The sequence below is a fragment of the Carassius gibelio genome, chromosome A9, assembly GCF_023724105.1.
Source record: "Carassius gibelio isolate Cgi1373 ecotype wild population from Czech Republic chromosome A9, carGib1.2-hapl.c, whole genome shotgun sequence".
Taxonomy (NCBI): domain Eukaryota; kingdom Metazoa; phylum Chordata; class Actinopteri; order Cypriniformes; family Cyprinidae; genus Carassius; species Carassius gibelio.
This window is the reverse complement of record NC_068379.1, coordinates 21557587-21582444: the sequence shown is the minus strand read 5'-3', so window position 1 is coordinate 21582444 and position 24858 is coordinate 21557587. Positions and strand designations below refer to the sequence as shown.

Genomic DNA, 24858 nt, shown 5'->3' with positions numbered 1-24858 from the left:
TTTTAAACCCGGTCAAATTGTGCAAATTTCCCCAAGTTCATCGTTTGTTCATCCTTCCCTTGAAAGCCTTCTCTGAGATGTTCTCTGTTAAAGTGTGAGATAGAATGAAAAAAAGAAAAAGAAAAGACATTTCATCATATGCCAATCTGGCACTTTGGAAATTTTTATGTAAATCACTGGGCACCTCCCACAGCTGTTGTGTTTCCCCCATGCATCCTTTCTGCATTCGGGAAAAGGATTGAAGAAGAGAGTTCATGGTCTGTTGTGAATGAGATGATGTGTTCAGTTAGGTGAACTCCCATTGTACTTCTTTCCTGCTAATCTTAGTCTCTGGTGAAACCCCGTGTGTGTACTGTAAAAACAACTCTGCTGTGGAGAGACTGAGGGAAAGCAACCAGGTTGTACACAAAGCTCAGTGGTTTCCCCTTTTAAGTACTACAGCAAAACTACTTAAATTAGTGAACACATACATATAACTCATTTGTCAACATGCACATTTCAACATCTGGCATGCACGCACTGCAGTTGAAATTGTGCCTTAGGAAAGTATTAAAAGCTTTTTACATTTCCATTGCCACTGATTAGGTCTTAAATTCTCTTGTATCCTATGGAATAATTTGAATGAATAATTTGGAGTTACAACATAATTTCCTTAGACCTCAAAAAGATTATAATGTCTAGATGAGGAACTGATTTGTGAACTACCATTCAGTTTCAAAAGCAATAATCTTCAATGAACAAATTTCAGAATCCACATCTGGGGAATGTAAGATTGTTACAAAGCATCCGTTTACACATGAAAGGTTTGTTTCAAATATGTTTTTACCAAATGTGCATCAATCAACTGAATGCCTTAAGTGATAACTTCCTCCCCAACTGGATTAAAATCCTTAAATTTATTTTAGGGGCAAAATAAGTAGCCTACTGAGATAAACACCCTTCAATTTATGCAAGTCTGGCACTTAACCTCTTAACAATACAAAAAATACTCTTAGAATGTATGCTATTTAATGGTTATTTGTGGCACAAACTTCACATCAAGAATTATTTTAACAATACATATTTTGAGTGTGAGTGTGGGTGTGTGTTTTATGTATTTTTGTTTGTGTTAGATAATAGGTTATTGTATTCTGTAAAATGGTGATTCCCAACCATGTCATTTCAGCAAAACTGCAGGACTATGGGTACCTAAAGACAAATAAATAAATAAATACATTTTTAAAAACCACTAGCTACAAAAGTTTGGGTAGGCTAAGTGTATTTAAATAGACGCTTGCCAGCAGAAGTCGCGTTCGCCTGCGTTGCAACCATAGCAACAGTGGAGCTCGAGAGCGTTCTATTTGAAATCGTTAACTGTTGGTACGTCCACAGAAACAAGTAGGCTACTTTTATTATTCTTTTATACATTTACATGTCACGAGTAGGCTATATCACACAAAAAATTACGTTGTTTCAAAAAGTCGAAATTTGACTCTTTGTATAAAAAGTCTATTTTATAATTTCTTTTGTTTTATTATTTAAAAAAGTATTTTGATTAAAAAGTCCTTTAATCCCCGAAAATCAGTGAATTATTCTGAATTAGTCTAACACTGTTCCCAATATGATGTTGTCTGCGTAACCCAAAAAACAAACAAAAAAAAAAAAACTGGAATTTTAAAAAGTTGTCGTCGGCATCGGGCTTTATTTTTAAAATGTACTGTATTGTCGACACGAAGAACAAAATGTACTGCCAAATTCCCCTTTGAATTTACTGTTGAAATCTTTATCATCTGCCTACAAATTAGTTATGAGGACGCAGATGTTGTACGCTTTCTGTTCTCAGAAACATAGATCAACGTAGAAAAATTATGTCATCTCAGCGTATAACTTTCGCCTTTTCTGCACAAAAGTCTATTTCTGACTCGTGTGCGTATATTATAGGCCTGCCTGCAGTATGCTATTTTATATCCCCGTGATATTCGCGCGCGAAGGGACGGCCCCAGCAGAGGGGGATTTCTGAACTGAATGCTGGTTAGTGAAGTCAGCAGCGTTCATGTGAATGGGGCAGTAGTGGCATTTCCAAGACATTCGATATGTCAATGCACAACGTGAAAAGGCTGCCGGCGCAAGGAAAAGGGAAAAGACAAGCAGATGAATGAAACATGCGTTAATGAACATGATGAAGTGTTTCTGCATTCGTAGCGGAGTCGTACTTTCATTTTGTCGACCGAGCTCATTTTTTCATGCCTTTCTTTCTTTTTCTCCTGGACGCAGAGAAACATATTGTCCGCTATCAGCGGTGATGGTGCGCGGAGGACGAATGCGAGCATACAGCGAAGTCAAACAAAAGGTGGGTCTGTTTTATTATATTGTGCCATAAACTGCAGATTGGGTATCCTTCAGATGCATTTTTTTAGCAATTGGTTCATCTTTTTCCTTTCGAGAAGCATGAGGCCAAACTATAAGGTTGAATTCCACAAATGTGATACAAATATGATGATTAATTTTTAAAAGAAGAGTTATTTTTGCTGCTTCCTGCATTTGTTGCTTTGTCTCTAAAGCCTCGAACTTAAAATGCGGCATGCACGAAACGCACAGCATGCTGTAGCAACAGTGTGTGTGTGGTATCTGACAAATGCATTTTATAGAGAGAGAGAGCAAGGATAGAGAGACTGTAAAAAAGTGGTTTAATGACTTGGCATAAGTTGCACAGACGTTTTAGTTCTTTCTCTCTCTCTCTCCTTTTATACATTTAGTGTAAGGACCATTTGGTTGAGGGTGATGTATTCTTTTTCCCTCTTCTTGATGTGAGGTAGGAGGGGAGGGTATGTGAACTGAAGAAAAGGAAATTCTTGTGTGTGTTTTGGAATGCTGTTGCCCCGGGGGGACTGAAGGAATTGAGTTGGGGAATGAGAGAGGGGCGAGTTTAGAGATGGGAAACAAGGGGGGACACATTTCCCCTTTCCTCTTTTTTCCTCAAATGACAAGGATAACACCACTGCCTAGGAAGACGAAGTGCAGTGGCGGACGCCTGCAAGTAGATTGAGCAGATACATTATGTAAATAGATTCAACGAATCCACTCACCCCAGCACCCCTCATCGTCCTGTTACGCACCCCAAACCAAAAGAAGTGGCAGCAATATCTCTGTATTCATTTTTAATTACTAAACTAGTGCTATACTAATTCTACTAAAACAAATTAGCTTTAATGCTCTAAGTATACAATTAAAATGCTTTTTTTTTCACCTGTAACAACTTTTAATTTATTAGATTTTTTTATGTAAGCCAAATAAAGTCATGCACTCACAAATCATTAGTCTAATAATCCTACAATTCCTGTTAAGTGTGAATTTGCACTTTTTTTTGTTTCAAATATTTTCCATCAGGGGGCACACATGAGACATGCTGTGAAGTTAATGCAGAGGGTGATAAGAGGAAACTTTATGTGAAAGAAGTAAAAAATAAATCCAATCCTATTGGCCATATCTACATTTGATATTGTAAAATATGGTAAGCAGTTTATCTGTAACAATAGCTGTTGTCTGAATGTTGACGGGCAGCAGTGTGTAGCACCTGATCTTGTTTTCACAGTCTGCTTTTGAGATTAATTTGCGTACTTAAAAACTAAAGTTCTCAATGCCTGAAGTCTCGTATTTGCTGAATTCCGCACTGCTGTAGAAAAGAAATTGGACTATTTCCCAGTAAACCTATGTCAAAATGTAATTTCAGTTTTCAGCAAATGGTGCATCTGATCAGTTACAAAGTAGTGCATTAACAGGGTCTTCTCTGTGCTGTCAGACATGTCAGAGAATTTTCTTTTCGCCCTCAAAAGTGCTGTTAATGGATCCAGTTCTTCAACTTTTTGAATAATGCATAATGATAAGGATGCGCTTGATTCATACCACTGTATATTTCAGTTAAGTTCTTCAAAGTGCTTTAAAAGGGCTTCCGTTTTATAGCAGCGGCTGTCTAATTGCCACATTTTCGTGTTCAATTACTGTACACAATAATATTTGAAACCTTTTATCCATAGTGTACAGTTCACAGTTACGGGGGTTATAATTAATATAAAGTGCATAATTAATACAAGGAAGAAATTACATGATTATTTGTGTGATTTGAGATTGTTTTGCCAGATGAAGCACTCATCCCTGGAGATTATTTGAGTTGTGATGAAGAATGGCTGTTGGTGATCGCCCACACGCAAATGTGAAATATTCTAATGAGCAATCTGTCTCACTTGAGTGTCATCTAGCTGGTTCGTTTCAACAAAATGTTCCTTCACAGTCCTTAAGGGTTTAATTTGAATTGAACATGTTATGCAACATAATATTGGTCCATGATGGCTGGAACGGATTTAAGAGTGATATATATGCTTTTAATATTAATGATGATCAAGGTTTTGATGGATCATTATTATAACACACTTTCTTCTGTTTCTCATTTTCCTGTAGTACCTCAGATGACGATTCCTGAAACAGAACAGGATGGACCTGCTAAAACCGAATCCTGCATCGGTAGGTTCAACGTTTTCTCTTTAGTGTCTTTCCTAAGGTTGAGCAAGCTGCAGTGGGCATTTTTAGAAACGACAGACTCTGATGGTGTGCTTTTGAAAGTTAAGGTGATGATTGGCAGGTGCCAGACTTGATCCGGGGTCTGTGCTAAGAGTGAGATCAGTGCGCGGCAGGAGGTTGGGTTGAAAAGAAATGTGGTCATTTGTTTCAGAGCGGTGCAAAAAGAAAAAGTTTGAAATAAAGGAATGCAGAGTATCCTCCACAAAAAATGCAGTATTTAACATGCACGCGGCACCAACGTATAGAGGATAATAGCCCACACATTATCCTGAGTGCCGTGGTTCTTTAGATCTGAGGAGATGACATCATAACACGCTCCCTCGATGTGGGCTCAGCTCGTGGGTAGAAGAGGTGTATGTGTGCAGAGGAGTAGAGAAAGTGAAAGATGGAGAGACAAAACGATCATCTATCCCTTTCTATAAAGCCCGTAGGCTCTGAGCGCAGCGATTTCACACCCACTCTCTGGTTTGTGTGGGTGTTTTGAGTGGGCAGCACACTTGTGACTCATTTTTGTTCAGACCCACACAGGGGCAACTCCTCTCTCCTCTCCTCTCCTCTCCTCTCCTCTCCTCTCCTCTCCTCTCCTCTCCTCTCCTCTCCTCTCCTCTCCTCTCCTCTCCTCTCCTCTCCTCTCCTCTCCTCTCCTCTCCTCTCCTCTCCTCTCCTCTCCTGTCTTCCTGTCTTCAACTCTCATGTGTTGTAAGACTGGCTTCGGACGTTAATAATGTACAGCTGAATAATCGATTTGCTTATTTCTTTTTATCTAACAGATGACACATCATCTTCTCCTCTCAACCTGTGACTAGTATCTTTTTTTGTGCTCTTTCAAGAGAATAGTATTACACATGAATGATGCAGTACCGTGAGTCATATGTCAAAGATTATTTTATTCACTCTCTTTTAGTTCTTATTTTTACATCGCTGTTCAGACAGAACACTTTTGTTTTCCTGACAACGCTGTGAAGTCCCTATGTTTCCTTCCTAAAGTGCACACGGTCAGCATCACCACATGAATCAACTCAAGATCAACTCAAAACTTCTTTTGTCATCTCCATCACTCAAGTAGTCCTTCAGCGACAACAAACCAGAAATGTGTTGCTTTTGACTCATCGATGATGAAGAAATCGACATCTGGTGTTTTCAAAGGCTATATGTGCTATTGTTTCTTCCAAACAAATTGACGCAACCTGCACATATTTTAGTGTTTTTCTTCTTTTTTTTTTTTTTACTGAAGTGAAGAAAAATTATGAAAGCGTTCACAATTAGTTACTTAAGGCCTGGTATCTTTATTAGGGCTTAAAATTTCATAACAATATATCAGGGTTGTCAGTAACCCTTTAAATTATTTATGCATGCCAATTTAATTATGTATTTTTAACTTTAATTTGAAATAAATTTATTCATTTTTAAAATAAATAATTCATAATAAATTCCAAACCCAAATATTTAATACCTGTATACTAATTATTGTTAGCTTCATAATATTTCGTCGTTTTTGTTAATAATAATTTATAGATAATTCTCTCTATACAGTATATATTAGTAATGGGAGAGATGTTCTCATTATATAGACCATTTGATTGGACAAAATTTATTATTTTGATAAATTAAGTTATACTACTCTTCAATAAGTCAAGACTATCTTCTACATTGATTACAGACAGTGAATTCTTTGAGATGATGAAAGTCAGCCTAATACATGAATGCCTAATGTTGAAAACCATTGTGTAAGGCAGACATAACATAGACGGAGAATCGGTTTGGATCAGAGAAGTGCGGATTTTTATGCTGAATCACACGCGAGGGCAAAGGCGGACAATACAGCAGCACCAGGAAGTCTGCAGGGGATGTGTGACGGTGGACTGGGGGCTCCTCTTGAATTAAAGACAAAGGGACATAGGCTGGGACACCTCTAGCGTTCCCCAGACTTCTATCTGCTCCGTCAGCCAGATAAAGACGTGTGTGCTTTGGAGGAAATGAACCCTAGTGACCCATAGCCCTGTAAACAGCTGGAAAAGAGCCGCTGACTCTCTCTCTCTCTCACTTTTTTTAATTTCATGTCTTCCTCCCGCACTCGCTCTCCATTGGCTCTCATTCTGCTCAGTCTTCCAGTCCAAGGTTACTCTCTTCCCCCAGATCTCTTTATCTGTCTCTCTGAGTTTCTCTTTCTACATCACCCTTGCCATTGTCCAGCACGATCCCAGGCCAGAGTAATCAGTCCCGCCTTTGATTACGCCACTCTGCCTTAGTGAGGAATGCATTGAAGGGAACTTTATCAGCATTGTATAACATCAGCACTTTCTGTCCGACCCTGAGATAATTGAAGGTGGTACTCCAGGAAGCCCTGAAAGAGCCCGTGTCTGGGCCGGGGGAGGCCAGGCGCAGAGGGTGGGCGCAGGAGGGTGGGGGTGCTGGGTGTGAGAGCAGGAAAGCCTTCTTGGCGTGGAATGGAATGTTTCTAAAGAACGTGCTCGGAACTTCCAGGGCGAGGGCGTCTGCCGCTGCGCCGCTGGTCACTCTCATGTGCTCAAGCACTGGCTCTGGAGGGGGGGGGGAGCAGTGGCTCTCCTCTCCTCCCTCTCTCTCTCACTGGCGGACCAGACCACTCACAGGATATACGCAAGGGGGAAGCGTGCACTAGAGCGGATGGGGTCACCTTGGCGCAAGGCGGGGGTCCTGCATCCTGAGTTTATAGGGACAACCAGAGGCAGCAGGGTCCTGGGTGTGTGTCATTGTGAGTGTGAGCAGGGTGTGTGTGGGCAGCTGAGGAGGAGAGAAAAGACGTGGGTGTTGAGGGGGCGAGGACAGAAGAATGCTAGAGAGAGAGAGAGAGAGAGTGAGGGAAAGCAACAATCTCCGCTGCTTTTCATCTGACATCTTTTAAAGGGCCAGCCAAGGGGTGGAGAAGGAGCCGGTCAGGCTCCTTTTACCGTATCTCATGATTCCCCACCCAGCATCCACCCAAACCCCTGCAAATAGGACGGGCCAGGCATAACATTGTACTTATTAGCAGATTGATTTATCACACAAAAGGAAACCCTTCATTACTGTTCCTTAGAGACAGGCCTTTTTAATTTATTATATCTTTATGTTCATTTATTAAAACAAGTACACTGAAATAGTGTATAGCACTATCTCTAACAGAAATTAGTTTTTGCAATAAATAAAAAAATAATTACTAATATATACATGATTTCTGAAGACTGTGAGTGAGAATGAAGACTGGAGTAAGGGCTGCTGAAAATTCAGCTTTGCAATCACAGAAGTACATTTTAAAATGTAATAAAACATTTATTTTAATTTGTAATAATATTTCACAGTATAACTGTTTTACTGTATTTTTAACCAAATAAATGCATCCTTTATGAGCGTAAGATAATTAGTTTAAAAACATGAAAAAAATTCATTTAATCAATTAAATAATGATTACCTGTAGTTCTGTAAGTGAATCAGTTTTTAATTCAGATCAGTACGATCTTCAGACAGATTCAAACTTGTAACTGATCTTTTTTTTTTAAATAACTATATAAAATCATTCGTTTGGGAGTCAGACTACACTGGTCATTTTAATGCTGTATGTTTTTGATTAATTGGACTACACTAATGTCATGATATTTTTGAAAAGGCATTTCTTGCCATTATTTTGCAGTACATGTTCTTTAAGTTTACGAGCACTTCCGTTGCATACTTAAAAAAATCAGTCACATGAAACTTTTGCTCAACCACCATGTTTCAGATTAGCCGCTCAGTCATACCGAAGTGAAAAATGTAGATTGCCTCTGCATATGCAGAAGAGTCCCATTGTTCTGTGAAGCATCTCCAACAGTCGCAAAGTGTCAGACAATTATAATCACAGTTGTAAGACTAATCATTAATAGACTGTTCGTTTCCTCAACAGGAATGTTTCACATTCCTGGATCAGGGTCAGATTCGCCTCCACTCACCGGCTCAATCCCTCATTGTCTTGTCAGCTACAGTATGTCAAACAGATGGTTGGCATGGTTACAAGGTATCTGGGTGCACAGTCTTTTTAAAAGCTGCATCAGCATGCTGGTGAAGTGATGGAGGAACAGCGTGAATGCATGTAGCAGAATATAACACAAGCATGCAGTGTTATCTGCAGCCGAAAAAGCACATGAAGTCATGCCTCTGCGGCATGACAGTGACATCACAGCTGCGTCCCTGCATTTTTTTCTTACCCACCAGCAGCCACCTAATATAGACATCCAGTGCCTGGGGCCAGACTGGCAGAGACCGGCATGGCGGGACCCAGCAGGCATGTACACGAGCCCTGAAACTGTGCTCCAGGGAGGAGGGAGCGTGAGGTGGCAGCATGTCACCCTGACGTCTCTCAACCGAATTCCAGTGTGGCTCAAGCCAGCTGAGCACACTTATGTGATTTCGGCTGATTCTCACAGATGAGGGCAAACTGCTGCCTCTGTCACCATGAGATCCTCGGTGTGCCATAGGATTGATGTGGTCACCTGATATTGGCATATTGGCATCTGCTCTACCCGTTGTGCAAACCACAATGGATGAATCTGATTACAGCATGGGTCACTTTTAACCTGCTGAGATGGAGCTGCTTGGTTTGTAGTCGATGGAGCAGTTAGTTAAAAAAGCCACTGGACGCATGAATAATGCCGGTCTTGCATTCCTTCTAAATCTGTCTTGACCCCTGTCTTGTGTCAGGTCATAGTTTATCAGGTTGCAGAGGATGGTTATGTCAGGCTGGATGACTCTTTCATCTTGAAATGTATGGTGGTGTTGGCAGCTACAGCTCACACCTTTTTACACCACAGCAATGTAAAGAATTTAGGGCTATTTCTGTGTTCCGAAATGGTTGTTGTCACCATTTTGTGTTTATAGATAGAAACCCCCAACTCAAATTTACTTTATGTAATATGGGACTGGGATTCAAAAAATAAAAATAAAAAAAAGATAACAGTTTAAAACAATAGGGTAAAGAAACAGAAAAGGAAACAATCAGTGACTGGATTTTCAAAGTTTCAAACTACATGGTAGTTTAAAAGATAGTTAAATAACAGCATGTTCCAGTTTAGGATCAGACAGTTTAATATTTTAAAAATAAAAAAATGTTCGAGAAATGTAAAACTGCAATATTTTAATATGGCAATTATACATTATAATGGATTTTAATTAAATATATGGTAACACTTCACAATAAAGTGTCATTTGTTAACATGAATGTATTAACAATGAAAAATACATTTGTTACAATATTTATTAATCTTTGTTAATCCTAGTTAATGGAAATACTGTTATTCAGTCTTTGTTCATGTTAGTCAACAGTGCATTAACTAATGTTAACAAATACAACTTTAGTAAATGTTCAAATTAACATTAAAGCTGCAGTTGGTAACTTTTGACGCTCTAGCGGTTAATAAACAGAACTGCTTGCGTCTTGCGGAAGAACATCGTAGCCGGAACTACTTCTCTCTGTTTATGTCTATGAAGAATCACAAAGGTACTGGGTTACTCTGCCGCGGTACCCCCGAAGCAATCTAAAATATTCTGAATATAAACACTTATTATAGGTTTACCCTAGTGATTCAGGACAGGCTAAAAACACGGTTTGGAAAATGGATTCATGGTGTACTCGCTTATTATATACATTTTTCTACATTTTGAACACAAACAAAGTTACGGACCGCAGCTCTGATTGGTTGTTTCTTACCGGGAGCGGATGAATTTCTGCAAATGGCAATAGGACCACTGGGAGGAGCCAGAGGAGCTTGATTTTTTTCACAGATTATCTGTCTCATATTCTACTGTCAGGACATAATGACAGGTTGAACAAATATGTAAAAAATATATTTTTACAAAAGTTCCCTACTGCAGCTTTAACTAAGGTCAATAAATGCTGTAGAAGTATTGTTCATGCTTAGTTCATGTTAACTAATACAGTTAACTACTGTTAAATAATGAAACTTATTGTAAATTGTTACCAAATAAATAAATACAGATTTTAGAATGTTTTACCCTTTTTTGGTTGGAAGTTGTTCAGTTGATTTAATATCTAAGGTAGCGTTTAAGATAATTTGCTTTAGTAGGAACACCGTTTTTAATTCCTCTCCCAAATGAAAGGACTGGGAAGCACATGGTTGCAAAAACAATTGCCCCTGCTTGCCCTGTGGTTACACTGCAATGTTTCTGACTCATAAGCTCTCAACCCACTGACAACAAAATTAACCGACAGCAAGTTAAATAGTTTGCAAAAAAAAAGAAAAGGCAAATCAGGATGTTGATGCGTTACGATGTGTGATTCATCGTCACCTCCTCCCTTCTATTGGAACACATGCTGTCTGTACTATGGTCAAGCTCAGTTTCACCGCGCAGACTGACACAGCAGGAGCTTGAACACTTTCTGAATGTTGTGTACAGATTGCTTTAGAGAGATGGGGAACGTAGGAGGGAGATATCTAGACTAAAGGCAATTGATGAATACAACTGTACTGACCTATATAATGTCTTAAATCACAGATCTTCGTAAATCCAAGAGATTTACGTAAAGTCTACATTACATTAATAAATAACATATAGTGGGGATTAAAAATCTGAATAATGGTTAACTAACCCTGCTAATGAAATTATTTCTGATTTAATACATTTATATTTTTGTTTAGTTTTTTACAATCTGACCTATTGGAATCAGCGTCACAAGATTCCTTGTTTAATTAGTGACTTAGACATATTTTAAATTAACACTCAATTTAGTATTTTAAATATAAAAATATTTTGTTTCAAAGATTCTTTATGTTACTATATGCTAAATCCTAAAACTTGATGTTTATTTCCAGGTTGATATCAGATTTTAAATCCCAAATTTCAAGACTATAAGAACTAACTTAACAGTAAGAATGTTTTAACAAAATATATCTTCAAAATAGCTAAGAAATAAAAACGTTGGGAAAATATGAAACCACAGCTTTTAACCCACAAGATTGATCTCTCTCATTGAATAGCATGACTAAGAACTTTTTTCTGAGTCACATAGGAGACCTATAGTCCCCCTTTTCACTTCTCATGACTGAGCCTCATTTGAGCGTCCTGTAAAATCAGCCATGGTTGAAGAGCCTGTGGGTTGTCAGAGGAGCGGCATGCACTGGCTGACCGTCCACTGTTTGTGTATTGTAAATGGGCAGTACGGAAGCACAGAGCTGCGCTGTGTTACTCAGGCGGCGGGGGTAAAATACAGGGCTTGTGTGAGCTTCCACGCGGTGCGGTTCACGGCACACGGGGATGACTCACTATTCTTTTGGTGACTAACAACTAAAATATGTCAGTTTAAAAGAAGTTTCAGTGCTGCTCCAGTTCCATTGGGCTGTGGAGAGAGGGAGATGGGCAGGTAGAGTTGTCATTTCTCCCCTCTGCATATCGCTTTCTTTCAGTCTTTCTTTTATTTCACTGGAAAGGTGATGCTCTGAAATATTAAACAGCCGAGTGTCCGTCTGTGCTCTCGGGTTTCCCAGAGCTGATGGGAATTCAGGTGCTTTCTCCAAGATGGAGAATTAGGGGTTTATTATGAAGAAGTTGAGCCGGGAAGAGTCGAACTCTGGAACTGGATCAAAAAGCAGTCATTTCAGTTTTAGCACATTTTCATATGACCAAATGTTAGTGTATATAAAACATTTAGGTTTAAAAAAACAAAATTTGTTAGTGAAAAAGTAGTTAGTTTCCCAACTAACTTCTTATATGAAAATGTTCTTATTGGGCTGGATTGAATATAATTGGACTATTATACTTTATATTAGTTTGTTGAGACTATTAAGAGGTTTGTTTTATGTTGTCATGAACGGTATGTGCATGTTTGACAATGGTGGACCTGTTTTAAAACCCTTTAGACTGGTTGGTACCGTAGAACGGGAGCGAATTCTTCACTGAAAGACACCAACTAACGTTCCTCGGTCACATAAGTAGGGGAGTTTCCTGCTCCTAAAGATCCGAGGCACAGCCTGGGCGTTTTTTCACCATGACTGCCGGCTTTTCTCTCTCTCCTTTCTCTCTTTTGCTCTGCCCCTTATTTTTTTTTTCTGAATGGGTGTCCTCTCTCTAACCTCTCAGTTCACAGCAGCATTGAAACAGGACACTACCCTGAACACTGATAGGCTGCAGGCGAATCGCTCAGCCCCTCAACCGGACACTATAAGTACTCTGGCAGTCCGTCTCCGGTGTATGACAGACTGTTTAGAGCGAGAGAGAGAGTAGGAGGGGGCAGTAGAGAGTCCAAATTCAGTGACAGTGATAATGATATTATGCGTTCTCTGCTGAAACTGGGAAGCACTTTCAGAGTCTACAGCACGCTTCCTCTGTCTCTATCGCTTTAAGACTGTTACTGATTAGTAGCTAAAGAATGCGAGTGGAAAGAGAGAGAGAAAAAAGGGACAGAAGCAGAAGGGAGAGACAGACTGAGAGCACTGGAGCCTGGAACTCGAATGGAGGAGACTGATAATACTGAGCTGAGTAGAGTTTTGTTTTATTTTCCAGCAGTACAGAGACGTTAATGGAGCTCTTACTTTCTTTCGGTGTGTTTGCGGCCCTTGAAGAGGCTGAACGAAGGGGGAAGTCGGGGACCCCGCACATGCAGGCAACGCTCAGCCATGAGGAAATACTCTTTTCACCCAGACAGAGTAAGTCAATGAGAGACGAAAAAAGACAGAGAGCTCTGGCTACTAATGGATATCATATGTGTGCTTTAAAACTGAGAAATTGTTTACAGGTTTTTAGTCACTAGACTGAGAAATTAAGAGGCTGAAATTAGGGACACAGGCAATCCATTCTTATGAGTACAGTGTTTGAGAGTAAAATATACTGTATGTATATATGTGTGTGTGTGCATGCATTAACTTTGTATGGATAGGACTGACATTCATTCCATGTGCTTTCATTTTTGTCTGTGCCACATGTCGGAACTGAGGAAAAAGTGTGTTTTTATCCTAACCGAAACTAATTGTCGAGCTGATAAGAAAAATATCTTAGCATTATCAGTGTCGTTAATGTGTTGAAACGCTGTTTTTGGCTAATTCTAGTAGCTGTTCTCCTAATACAGCATGTGGGACCTTTTTGAGAAAGAATTGTCAATGTGCCTGTTGGAGGTTGAGAACATATTTTGGGGGTTTTCCCTGGGAGAGCGGTTGTTGTGTTTCCACTCTTAAGAGAGTGCTCTGTTGTGGCTACGGCTAGCGAGCAGAGAAGGAGGAAGAATTTATAGAGAGTACCCTACACAATGCTGCTTCTTATGAATGGAGCGTGTGAGTATCACTTCTGATTGGCCGGCTGCTCTTGGGTAATCAGAGGACACATTCCCTGGTTTGCCGGCCGGCCCACTGGTGGCCAGCCAGTGGGTGGAATCACCGGTGTTTAGATTTACCTTCTATGTCATGTCAGTCAGCTGTTGTTGCAAAATTGGGCAATAAAAGAGTGTTTTTTTGTGTGTAGGTATATTTGTAGCAATATTTGTGAGGCTGTGTGTGAGTACATAGAATAAAAAACTGCTCAGAGCTGCAGATGTTTATCTTAGCCAATAGCCAATCAGAATGTGAGAGACACTAGATTCGGCTCTATGCCCAGCTGTTGTCCTTCAGGATCTACTGTACATAATGACCTTCAAAGGAGTTGAGTTGAATTACTGACTTTGAGTCAGAACTTTTTGTTGTTGAATGTAACTGTACAAAATTAATATTTGATGTTTAATTATATAGATTTGTTCAAAATGAATTAAGATGAACGAAACATTGGTTAATACGAATTTTTATACAGTTTCAAAAGTTTTTTTTAAATATTTTTTTTAAAGAAATTAATACAGTTACAAAATGTACTTGTTTAAAATAAATGCTGTTCTTTTGAAATGTATATTCATCAGATAATCATGAAAATATTTAGCAGCACAGCTGTTTTCAACATTGATAATAATGAGAAATGTTTTTGCATTTTAGAATGATTTCTGAAGGCTCTGTGACCCTTCAGCTTTGATCACAGGAATAAATCATATATAAACATATATATATATATATATATATATATATATATATATATATATATATATATATATATATATACATACATGTAGACACACATACACACACACACACACACACACACATCCATTATAAAATATCTAAAATATTATTTTTATCAATAAGAATTTAATTTGATACTCTGTATTTACGTATTTACTTTCCCAGTCTATAGTGTGCTGCAAACACAGGAAGTGCAGTTAAAGTCCCTTAAACCATCACCTCACACACTAACCTTATTATTTTATTGCCAACTGTACACGGGCTACTGAAACAATATCTACCCCTAAAATTAGATTTCAAGACTACCTGCCACCATTTAAGGCCCTGACAGGAAATGAAGTCGGAGGATGTTGGACGTTGGGTGTGGAGAGGGTGTATGCGAGTCTGACGCCTCATACATCTGAAGGAATGTGCCGGTCACACATTGACCCCCTGTGCTTACAGAAGGGTGCGGCGGTAGAACATACGCCCACCAACGTGCTCACGCATCCTCCGTGTCTTTGTGTTTCTAAAGCTACACGAAATCTACCACACCCTCCTGTCCAACTCACAATGGTGAATTCTCATGCCCACCCAAGGCTTAAAAGGGATTGTTCACCTAAAAATGAAAATTGTGCCATCATTTACTCACTTTTATGACATTCCAAAGCTGTATGACTTTCTCTTTTTTCTGAAGAACACAATAGAAGTTGTTTTGAATAATGTTTTTGCCTATATAATGAAAGCCAATGGTGTCCAACTAAGACATTGTTCAAATTTTATTTTATTTTTTTTCATACAAATGCAAGTTTGGAACATAAATGATAAGATAATTACATTTTTGGGTGGCGAACTATCCCTTTGAGCTTTATTATTACTTTTTTTAATTATTTTAAGTAGGAATTATGTCATTATTTTCACCAGCATGATCTTTGTGAAAGACAGGTTTATCATGTCATAGGGCTTCTGTTGTCTCTGAAATGTGCACAGTAATATATTGCGATGCCCACAAGGTATTTAGATGAGATGGACAATTGTTAGTTTATCAAGAAGTCTTATCGGCTTTTGCTCAAACGCTGTATCAGTATAAATCAAGGCTGAAGTCGAGCCTGAAATCAACGTGATGATGTTGCTCTGATTTCTAGGTCATGCTTTTTCAAACAGTTAAGAGTTTCAGCGGCAGTTGTGAATCATCAGGTGGCTTTTTTAGAAGAAGAATTACACTTACACTCCCTGTAGAGGGAGTGGTGTGAGTTACTAGTGTGGGGAGCTATTGGCACGTTTCACCCGTCTAGAGTGCTTTCGTATCCTTGGGTGTGTACTGGCAACATTTATGTCACTGTGCACAACACAACATTGACATACCTGCCATAAATGTGCCACAGGGTCAGCTTATGTAAGCGTTCTTAATCTACATACTCTCTTGTGCTTATCTGTTTAAGTGACAGCACAATTCTCTCTCAAACTCAAAATCTGGTCTTCATAAAGCAGACTTCCCGTAAGAGACTTGCTTTTGTTCCCGGCTCTGTCTCCATGCCTCCCTGCTCCTGATGTAATGAAAGTTGCAAAGAGACGCAATAGAGGGAGGCAGACCGAGAGAAGGTGTGTGAGTGACGTACATGCTCAGGTAACGGCACAACACACACACCCAGCGCTTTGTGTAACCATGCCCATATATGGGCAGTGTTTCCTGACCTGGGCAGAGTGCAGGCAGTGCATTGTATTCCAATAAGTGATGAGTGTAGTACATGTGGCAACATGTCATGGAAAATAAGAATCAATGGCAATCACAATGTTTCCTCTCTTTCTTTCTTGTTTTATTCCAGTGATTCCAGTGTCCAATCAAAGTAAATTTTGAAGCAGGTAGCAGATTGTCTGCAGCTACACACAATCCATTCTTGGCAAGGTTATGTGCCATTCAGAATTCAACTGAAAATGCCAAATAAATACTAAATACGTATATACGTGTGTATATATGTATATTTTGTTTTTATAGTTATATAGAGTATGTAACTATAATATATAGATGTTCGTATTTATTTTTATAGAGTTTTTTTAACAGCATGGTGGACATTTTGTTGTTGCATTACAATAGTAAAGTCTTAATTAGTTAATTGTTTTGGCAGTATTGAACTTTCTGATTCTATTCTAAAAGAGCTTTAATATCAACTTCTAGAAAATAGGACCACTGACAGCATGTAAAGCAGAAAACCAGAGCAGCCCAGCTTCATGCCCTGGAAGCCCTGCATCCAAACTCCTAAGAGCCTCTGTGCTCCGGGGTGGAGGTGGTTCGCATATCAGCGGCAGGGTTAGTGCACTCTCAAATAGAGCGAGTATTATAGCTATTTTAAGAGCGTTGTGTTGCCCTAATGGAGAAGAATTTATCGTCCCTCATTTCGGTGTAATGCTGTATGCTTCAGTGTGCTTCGAGAGCAGCACCAGGCCCAGGGCAGTGCTGGGAGTTGTTCGCGTTGGGGAATAAAAGGCTATTGCTTTCCAAGCCAGTGTGGGTGTGCTGTGGGCCAGTCTCCTTCATTCTCTCTCAATCTTTCTCTCCCCTCTCGCTTAAGCCTGCGCTTCTGCCAAGGCCTTGTAAAGGGACTGTAGGCTCTGTTGTGTGCCAGCTCTTTCCCATCAATACAGCCCTCTGGAAAGAGTCTCTCACTTCTCCTTTCCGAGAGTCCAGTGCAGAGCTTTCAGTAGCGGGTCTCCAAATGGCAGGAAAGCATATGTGTGCGGCTTTTCGTGTGTATGGTAGTTTGGCGTGAGACTTCTCTGTCCTCCTCAGAGTGCTTAGGGATCGCCTTTCACTTCAAACCTGACCCATCTGTGGGGCTTCACTCTAATGGGACCCGCATTACAAGCCATAAAGCAAATGGACTTCCCGGCTTTGGAGTCGGTCAGGTCTTGGCAAAAAAAACCTAGTGCAATGGCAGCATGGCAGAAACCTCTCACCTTTCCTGAACTCTTTGGGGAAATGGAGCCTCTTTTTCTGATCCCGTCTCTCACTGGTTAGCGATGTTTTAGAAGCTGGTTGGAACCAATTACGCTCACCCTCACCCGGCAGATTGTGCGCCCATATCTGATCTTTCCGTTAAGCTAATGGAATTACACGTTGATTCGTAGAAAGTTGGTAGAAAGCAGATATCTAACTATTCCCTCCCCACTGTGAGGGCCAAGTGGGCTTAGGGTAAAGTAAATGATTCTCCCTTACACCTTTCACGGAGCCAGCACTAAATTCTCCATTTACGATCGTATCACCAAGGTTGATTACCAACACTAAGCTACCTAGACGCAATTCCTCATCAAGCCTGGTACAGTATGGGTACTTACTCTAAAATCGAATTAGACTTTAAAACCAACCCTCCCGCTCTCTCAGTGGCGAGAGACCACCTCTTTGTGAAAGCAACATCTTTTTTTTTTGTTTTGAATGAAGCCCAGACCCCTTCGCCTGCTTGTTTTCAATACGACCACATTTATAGCAAACAGCTGGGATTGACAGAAAGCAGTCCAGTCTTCTTTAGAAGGTTTGAATCATTCCTCTTATATTGATTTTCTTGTGCACACCTACTAACACATTGGCAGGTACAACACACACACCGTCTCGAACACTTGCCTAGGTTCCCCTCCTTCCTCCTGTGCTCAGGGCTGCTGTGGGTAATGATTCAGTTCCTGTTTAGTTGCGACCACGTTGACAGCATCCTGGTCAGGGGCTCGTCTGCTGCTCCTCTCAAAATCTGGATGTGGTCAGGCCAGTCATCTCCCAGGCAGCCAGGAGGAAACCCACATCAACTGAAACTCACTGGGGCTCCAGGAATAGCCCGGCTCAGGGAAGTTACCCTGGCAGCTTCCTCTGTTCCTTTTCTCCTCCCCTCCAATCATCAGCCTTCCCCTAAAAAGACAGCCCTGGCCCACGTCTTGTAAATAGTGAGTAGTACAAGTGGAGGCTCATCAGTTCTGGTTTTGGACCACCCCTGGTATCTGGATCTGCATCAATAAAAACAACGCCTGCTGTGATCTGGGCTCTGCCTGCAGTGAACATCTTCATTAGAGATGATTGATCATTATCATTAATGTTGCTGAACATTTTTCTTCAAAAGCAGTGATATATAAATCACATTTACTATTTGATTCGTTTTCATTACGGAGCCGAGAGAGAAATCACTCTCTCTCCTTGAAATATCGCTCTGGAGTTCCCCTTAAAGCTTTGACGAGTTATAACTTTGATGTCTGTTCATAAGACCTTTTTACACTTTTTAAGAAACATCAGAAATGTAACTGTCATGCTTTGTGCGATTCTCTCTTTGATCACTACCAAAGATTATTCCAAAGCATGGAAAGTGCTGTTATAAGGTGCCGTGTAGGAGTCATAAGCATGAGGCCTTTTGCTTAATCTACAGATTTTTTAGGGGCATTTTTACATTTCATATGTTAAGTGCAATGACAAGGAAGGTAGTAGCATCTCATCCTTAGTCCCCTGGAAAAGCCTTTTGTTTGTGCACTCAAAGAAAAGCCCGGTGTTGGGTAACAAGTAGGCCTCACTCTTTCAGTAAGGGGACTATGTTGTTTTGGGTACTTCCAAAGATCCATTTTTAGACATTTCTTTGTGTCATTGATGTCAGAGAACTTACATGGCATTTGAGATATGTTTAGCTAAATGGGTTTTTAATTCATCTAACTTATTGTTTTTTCTCTTTTTCCTTACAGGGTTATCCAGACAGACTCAGTCTATTCAGATCACATGATGCTTCATTTCAATTTAGGTGAGCACATGCTTATAATTAATTTATATATCATTTAATATTGCAGCAAATTTCCCGCCTCCCTGCATTTGCCAATAACTTCAGTATCTCCATTCTTGTGGATGCATAAATGTATAATGAAAAATAACAAATTTAGTCTAACACATTTTAAAGTTTTCAGAACAACCGAATGTTCAAATTCAAATTGAATATACATCTTTCATAGACTAACAGCTTCCACATCAGTGGCTGTTGCAAAGCTCTTACACTTTAACTTGCCATCACATTAAATCTGAAATGTGCAGAAATGTCTGCTGCAGCACTTTGAAAAGAACTTCAGTATCTACAATACAATCCGTGCCTTATGTGCTGACTAGGAGGCCCTTGGGCTGAGCAGTGACTATGGAAGTTTATGAATGGAATGTGCTGGAATTCACTTAATGTTTACAGGTCATTCATGTGAAGTGGCAGACTGGGGTTTCTCCTTAGGAGCAGACAATAGTGTTGCAGCAGGAAGTACATATCTCCCTAAAGAGCCTCATGGCATGCTCCCCCACCCTGATGTAGAGCCACACACAAGAAAATAAAAAACAGAGCAAATTAGGAAGACTTAATGGGGTGGTAGATGCATGTATATTTAGAATTTTATCACATGAATTGTTTAGTTTAATCAAAGCATGGCTTTTGGGATTTATGTCTTTACAAAGTGTCCGTTCGTGCATTTAATTTTCAGAGCCCATTGTTGGTGCTGCCAATAAAAATACAATAGTAATGTAAATCCAACAGAATCAGCTGTCACTCTGGAAATGAAATAACTAATTTTGACATAATTTTTAAACCCTAGAATCCAAAGCACTTTAAGCTCAATTTAAACCACATAATCATAACTCTAACATAGCATAAACTACGCCAAGTTTATAAGACATAACAACACAGAGATCCATTCTAAAAGCACTTTTCTATTAAGACCACTCTCGCATGACACTTCACTGCTCACTAAATGGACTTAACTGTTTCAAAAACACTCTCTTAGAAAAGAGTACTGTGTCCGTACCATGGTACAGTTATAGATAGATCTTGTCATACTTTGAAATATGGGTCAATGGTGTGAAGCAAATTTTTTTTTTTTTTTTTTGCTACACTACTGTTTAGATTTTCTTTTTCAAGTCTGTTTTGTTCACCAAGGCTGCATTTATATTTTCAAAAAAATACAGTAAAATAGTAATAGTAATATATTTGTGAAATAACAGTGAAATATTAATATATTTTAAAATGTAGTTTATTCCTTTGATGACAAAACTGAATTCAATGTCACATGATCCTTCAGAAATCATTCTTATATGCTGATTTGGTGCTCAAGAAACACTTGTGGAAACAAATATAAGTTTTTTTTTTCCAGGATTATTTAATGAATAGAACATTTAAAAAGAACATAATTTGTTTGGAATAGAATTCTTTAGCAACAAGATCTTTGCTGAAACTTTTGATTTAATGCACCCTTGCTGAATAAAAGTATTTTTTAAATAAAATGAATACATTTTCATTGTGATATGTTTATGGTTGTTTAAGGTTATAAAATGTAATCTGATGTGATGTTTCTAAGGTTTTTTAGATGGCACGTCATTTAATAATTTTTTCTATCGCCATATTTATTGGTATTTTAAAATTTTACCCCTATACCATGATACTGAATGATCACCATATTAATTTACTGTGCTTATTTACATTGTAAATTTACATTCCCATTTGTATAATTTACCCTCACATGTATGTCCTTTTACCATTCTGGAAACAAACAAACAGATGCAATTAGTCCATCCTTGTTTTATAAAAGCCATCAGTGGTTCTCTGGCATCATGCAGTCACTGTCCCACAGTCTAATCAGACCACTTACAGAGGGCCAAACACTCTGAGCAGGGACGGAGCATTGGAATTCAGGTTAGGAATGAACTCCCTAATGGAGAAAAACTGGAGTCAAGTGACCATCAGCTGGTCGAAGTATGTTTGATCAATACAGTCACAAGGTCTCAGGTATGCAGAGCTGGAGCCTTTAAAGGAGGGGGCAAAGACAGCCTACAGTCTCTGCATGCTCCTGTCACTCAAGCTTTATTGTTAACCAGTACAATATTCTTTTACGTAAATGGCCTCACACTCTCGGCATCCTTGCCAACAGGAAGTATTTAGCACTTTATGTGAGTCACTCTCTTTTGTTTGTCTAGCTGAAGATGATTTAATTAGTCACCGGCCCAATCAAAGTGCACCTTTGGTGGCAAACAAGCACCCACTTTTAATTAATAAGACTTTAGTTGAGTGCTCTGAATGATGTAGCCTAATGCGTGCCAAACCACTAAGTGGATTCGGGAAATAATAGTCGCAGAGCCAGGCTTACATTTTCATGATATCTGACAGACTATAACACAATACTCTGGTCAAACAAAGGTTTATGGTACTGTTTGTCATGAGAAAAAAAGCAAAAAGCAGGTCTGGGTAGGGTAAAAGGGTGTGATGAGCACCTTTAAAGCGCGTCGGAGCCGTGGCCTCTGTCTGCCTGCCTCCAGGCTAATGGGAAAGAATGAGAAATATTTGCGCCATGCTTAAAAATGCCCACGGGAGATTATCTCCCCCTCCCCGGTGCTGCCTGTCTGTGTGCTGCAAGCAAAAAGGAGGGCTGTTGTCGTCCTCCGGAGCTGCAGACGCTTTGATATGGGGTTGTCTAACCATTCTTTGTCTCTGTCTTCCTCAGGCACTGGGGACAGCTCAAGTGGACGGCTGCTGCCGCTGGCTTGTTAGGGTGCTCATGAGGTGCTCAGTAGTCAGTGTAGATCCTGTGTTGCAATCAGCAGCTACATCTGGCTACTGGGTCTCTGATGGCATTTTCTGCTTCCTGTTGGCACATTCCTTTCAGATTGTGTGGTATGTTATCACAATGTGTGCCTCATCCTGTCAGAACAGGACTTTCATGAAGATGGCCCTTGTCACAACAGCTGGTCTCTTCGATCAGACTGATTTGGTGGTGTTTCTGCCCCTTTAGCCTAGTTAATTTATTTCTTTTTTCCTCGAATGTTTTTTTTTTATCAAGGTGAGTGAACTGTCAAAGTGTAGCTTGTCTCTAGAAACCATTTCAGAGATCTTTGAAGGAAGGAGCGAGACATTGTTTCTCGTTTGACTGCTGAAGATTCAGTTTAAGTGATTAGGTAACAAAGGACAAGGCAACATGTCACATTCTCTTTGTGATTTGCCTGTCACAAGGGGCTGTCTTTGTGCAAATGTTTTTGAGTTGTTGAAGGCTGACAAATAATGAGAGTTAGACATGCTGAATCGCATTGCTTTTGGAGAGCGAAGGATGAATTCTTTTGTGCTGTCATGAACCTGGCATACAATGTAGATTTCTGTGTGGTACTATCTACAGCTACATTGTCTGCTGGGTTTCAGGCCAGCAGAGAAATTCTGCTCTGCTTAGAAATTGAAAAGGTGAGTTGTTAAGTCATTATGCATGCTTGAAAAAGACTTTTTCCTACCATGAGAATAAAATATAATCAAAAAGCTGAAAGCATAAAAACTATGATGTCCAATTATTTCTCCTCATGTTTATTCTTACTATGGGTTCAGCTTGATGTTCGGAAGGCTGCACGGATTCTGTCCAATGACAGACTGTCAGATTTCACCAGGGATTAAAAAGGCATCCAAGATATTTCAGCCGTACACCCAGAAGAGCTTCTTATCACTATTACCCATCTGCGTCTAAATACAACCACCCACAACACACACAATGAAAGTTAGAAGAAAATTCAGCATTCATGCAATATAAAATCACGTTCTGAAAATTACCTATATTGCGTACCGTTATGTCTTTTGGGATTCGATGCATAGAAAAACTAATGAAGAACTGAAGAAAGCCTGAAGCCCCCCAGAGAACTCAGTTCATTATGTCTTCACACAATCTGACTTCAATATTGAGAGAAATACCTTGCAGGAATGTTGAAGCACATCTCTCACAGTCCTCACTTTGTGTTATGTGTCTTTTCAAAATGCATTAATACAACATATTCCATATTGCTGCATAATAGAAAAGTTTTTGACACTGCGTGAAAATACAATTTTACAAAATCCCTGTTACATTTCAAAGAGCACTTGTAGTATGCTAGGTTAGGTTTTTAGAAGTTGAACCACATTCCAAAAGTTCCATTCCAAAAACCATTTGAAATTCCTTTTGTTGTCCCTGTGTGTTTGAAACAACCACTTTGAACACTTTGTTTGTTCACACTGAATGCAAGTAAATGCTTTTATCAAAACAACTTAAGGAACATCACAAAAGAATTGGTCATACAAGAGCTTAGTATATTCACAATGCCAAATTTCCACAGTAAACTATAGTGCGGAAGCGAACATAATGAGAGAGTTTTGGGAGCAGTGACATTTCTACCAGGCAGGACAAATTCAACAAAATGTCCTGGTTAGGTCATGGTAAGGCTCAATCACACTTAGACTTTGAGCACAATTCACTTCCATCAATATGCATGTGAGTCTGAAAGCAAAAATACAAGCACATGTGAAGAAGTTTTGCAAACTTGTACCAAGCTTGATAAACTCTGATCTATAAATTTGCATAAAGTTGTTTGACCTCTTGGTTCAAATAAAAAAAGAACTCTCAGAGCTGTATATTGTTTGCAAAGTTCCTGGTAAATGGTACAAGTGTATTTAAAAAAAAAAAACGTTAAATACTAATTTTTATTTTATATTTATTTAAAAACATTTAATTAGCATACTTAGCATAATGCTGATATTCACGATGTAACGTCACATGCTCAAAGCCTAAGGTGACTTTTAGGCAGTAACAAAAGGAAGAACAGAGAAATGAAAGTGGAGGGGGGTCTGAATGCAGCGGGCCATTATGGCAGACTGGCACAGGTGTTTCCAATGATGCCATTTCCCCTTGCACTACTGTTTGTACAACAGGAATATGGAGGCAGGTGGTCATTAGCCTCTGTATGCGCTCTATACTGCAGGCCAGTGGATACTGGAATCACTTCAATAAAACAACAGGAACAGGGAAAACAGACTCGAGCTGCTCCAGGAACAGCCACTTCCCATCTGTCTGCTCACCCCAACAGACACAACCGTCATGTGACTGTATTCCCTTCATGAAGCACTAAACTCACACCCCTCAGATGAGGGACGGAAGCGTTTCACAGTGATTCAAATGTTACATTTCAATTTAAATACAAAATCTGAATAATAAAAGCTTAAACTTATTCACAATGTTTTACACTGAACGCAGGGTTTACATTTTATTAGTTTGTTTTGACACTGCATTGCTAACACCTATTGCGCTAAAGGAAGTCTCATATCTTCAAACTAAGAGTTTTTAAATCATAAAAGGGCAACACTTTCTTTCCAGACAAGAACACTTCTGTTCTTTGTAAGCTAAAACTCTGACGCTTCAGTTATCCAATCGTTCGCAGCCACGAGTTAATTCACACTAGCATTTCCAGGGTGAAAGTATTCCAGCAATGTAAACCTCTGAATAGTGTGTAATGGAAGTA

At 39.4% G+C, this 24858-nt stretch overlaps 1 long non-coding RNA gene across 2 annotated transcripts; it reads left to right on the top strand.

Moving 5' to 3' along the window:
• The first annotated feature begins 2054 nt into the window (after positions 1-2054).
• Positions 2055-24473, top strand: LOC128019959 (uncharacterized). Of its 2 annotated transcripts, XR_008185263.1 has the most exons (4): positions 2055-2329; positions 4435-4497; positions 19281-19336; positions 22059-24473. It is a non-coding gene; the product is annotated as an uncharacterized LOC128019959 (long non-coding RNA). The 2 variants fall into 2 exon arrangements; XR_008185262.1 differs by having other exon boundaries at positions 19281-24473.
• Positions 24474-24858: the final 385 nt, after the last annotated feature.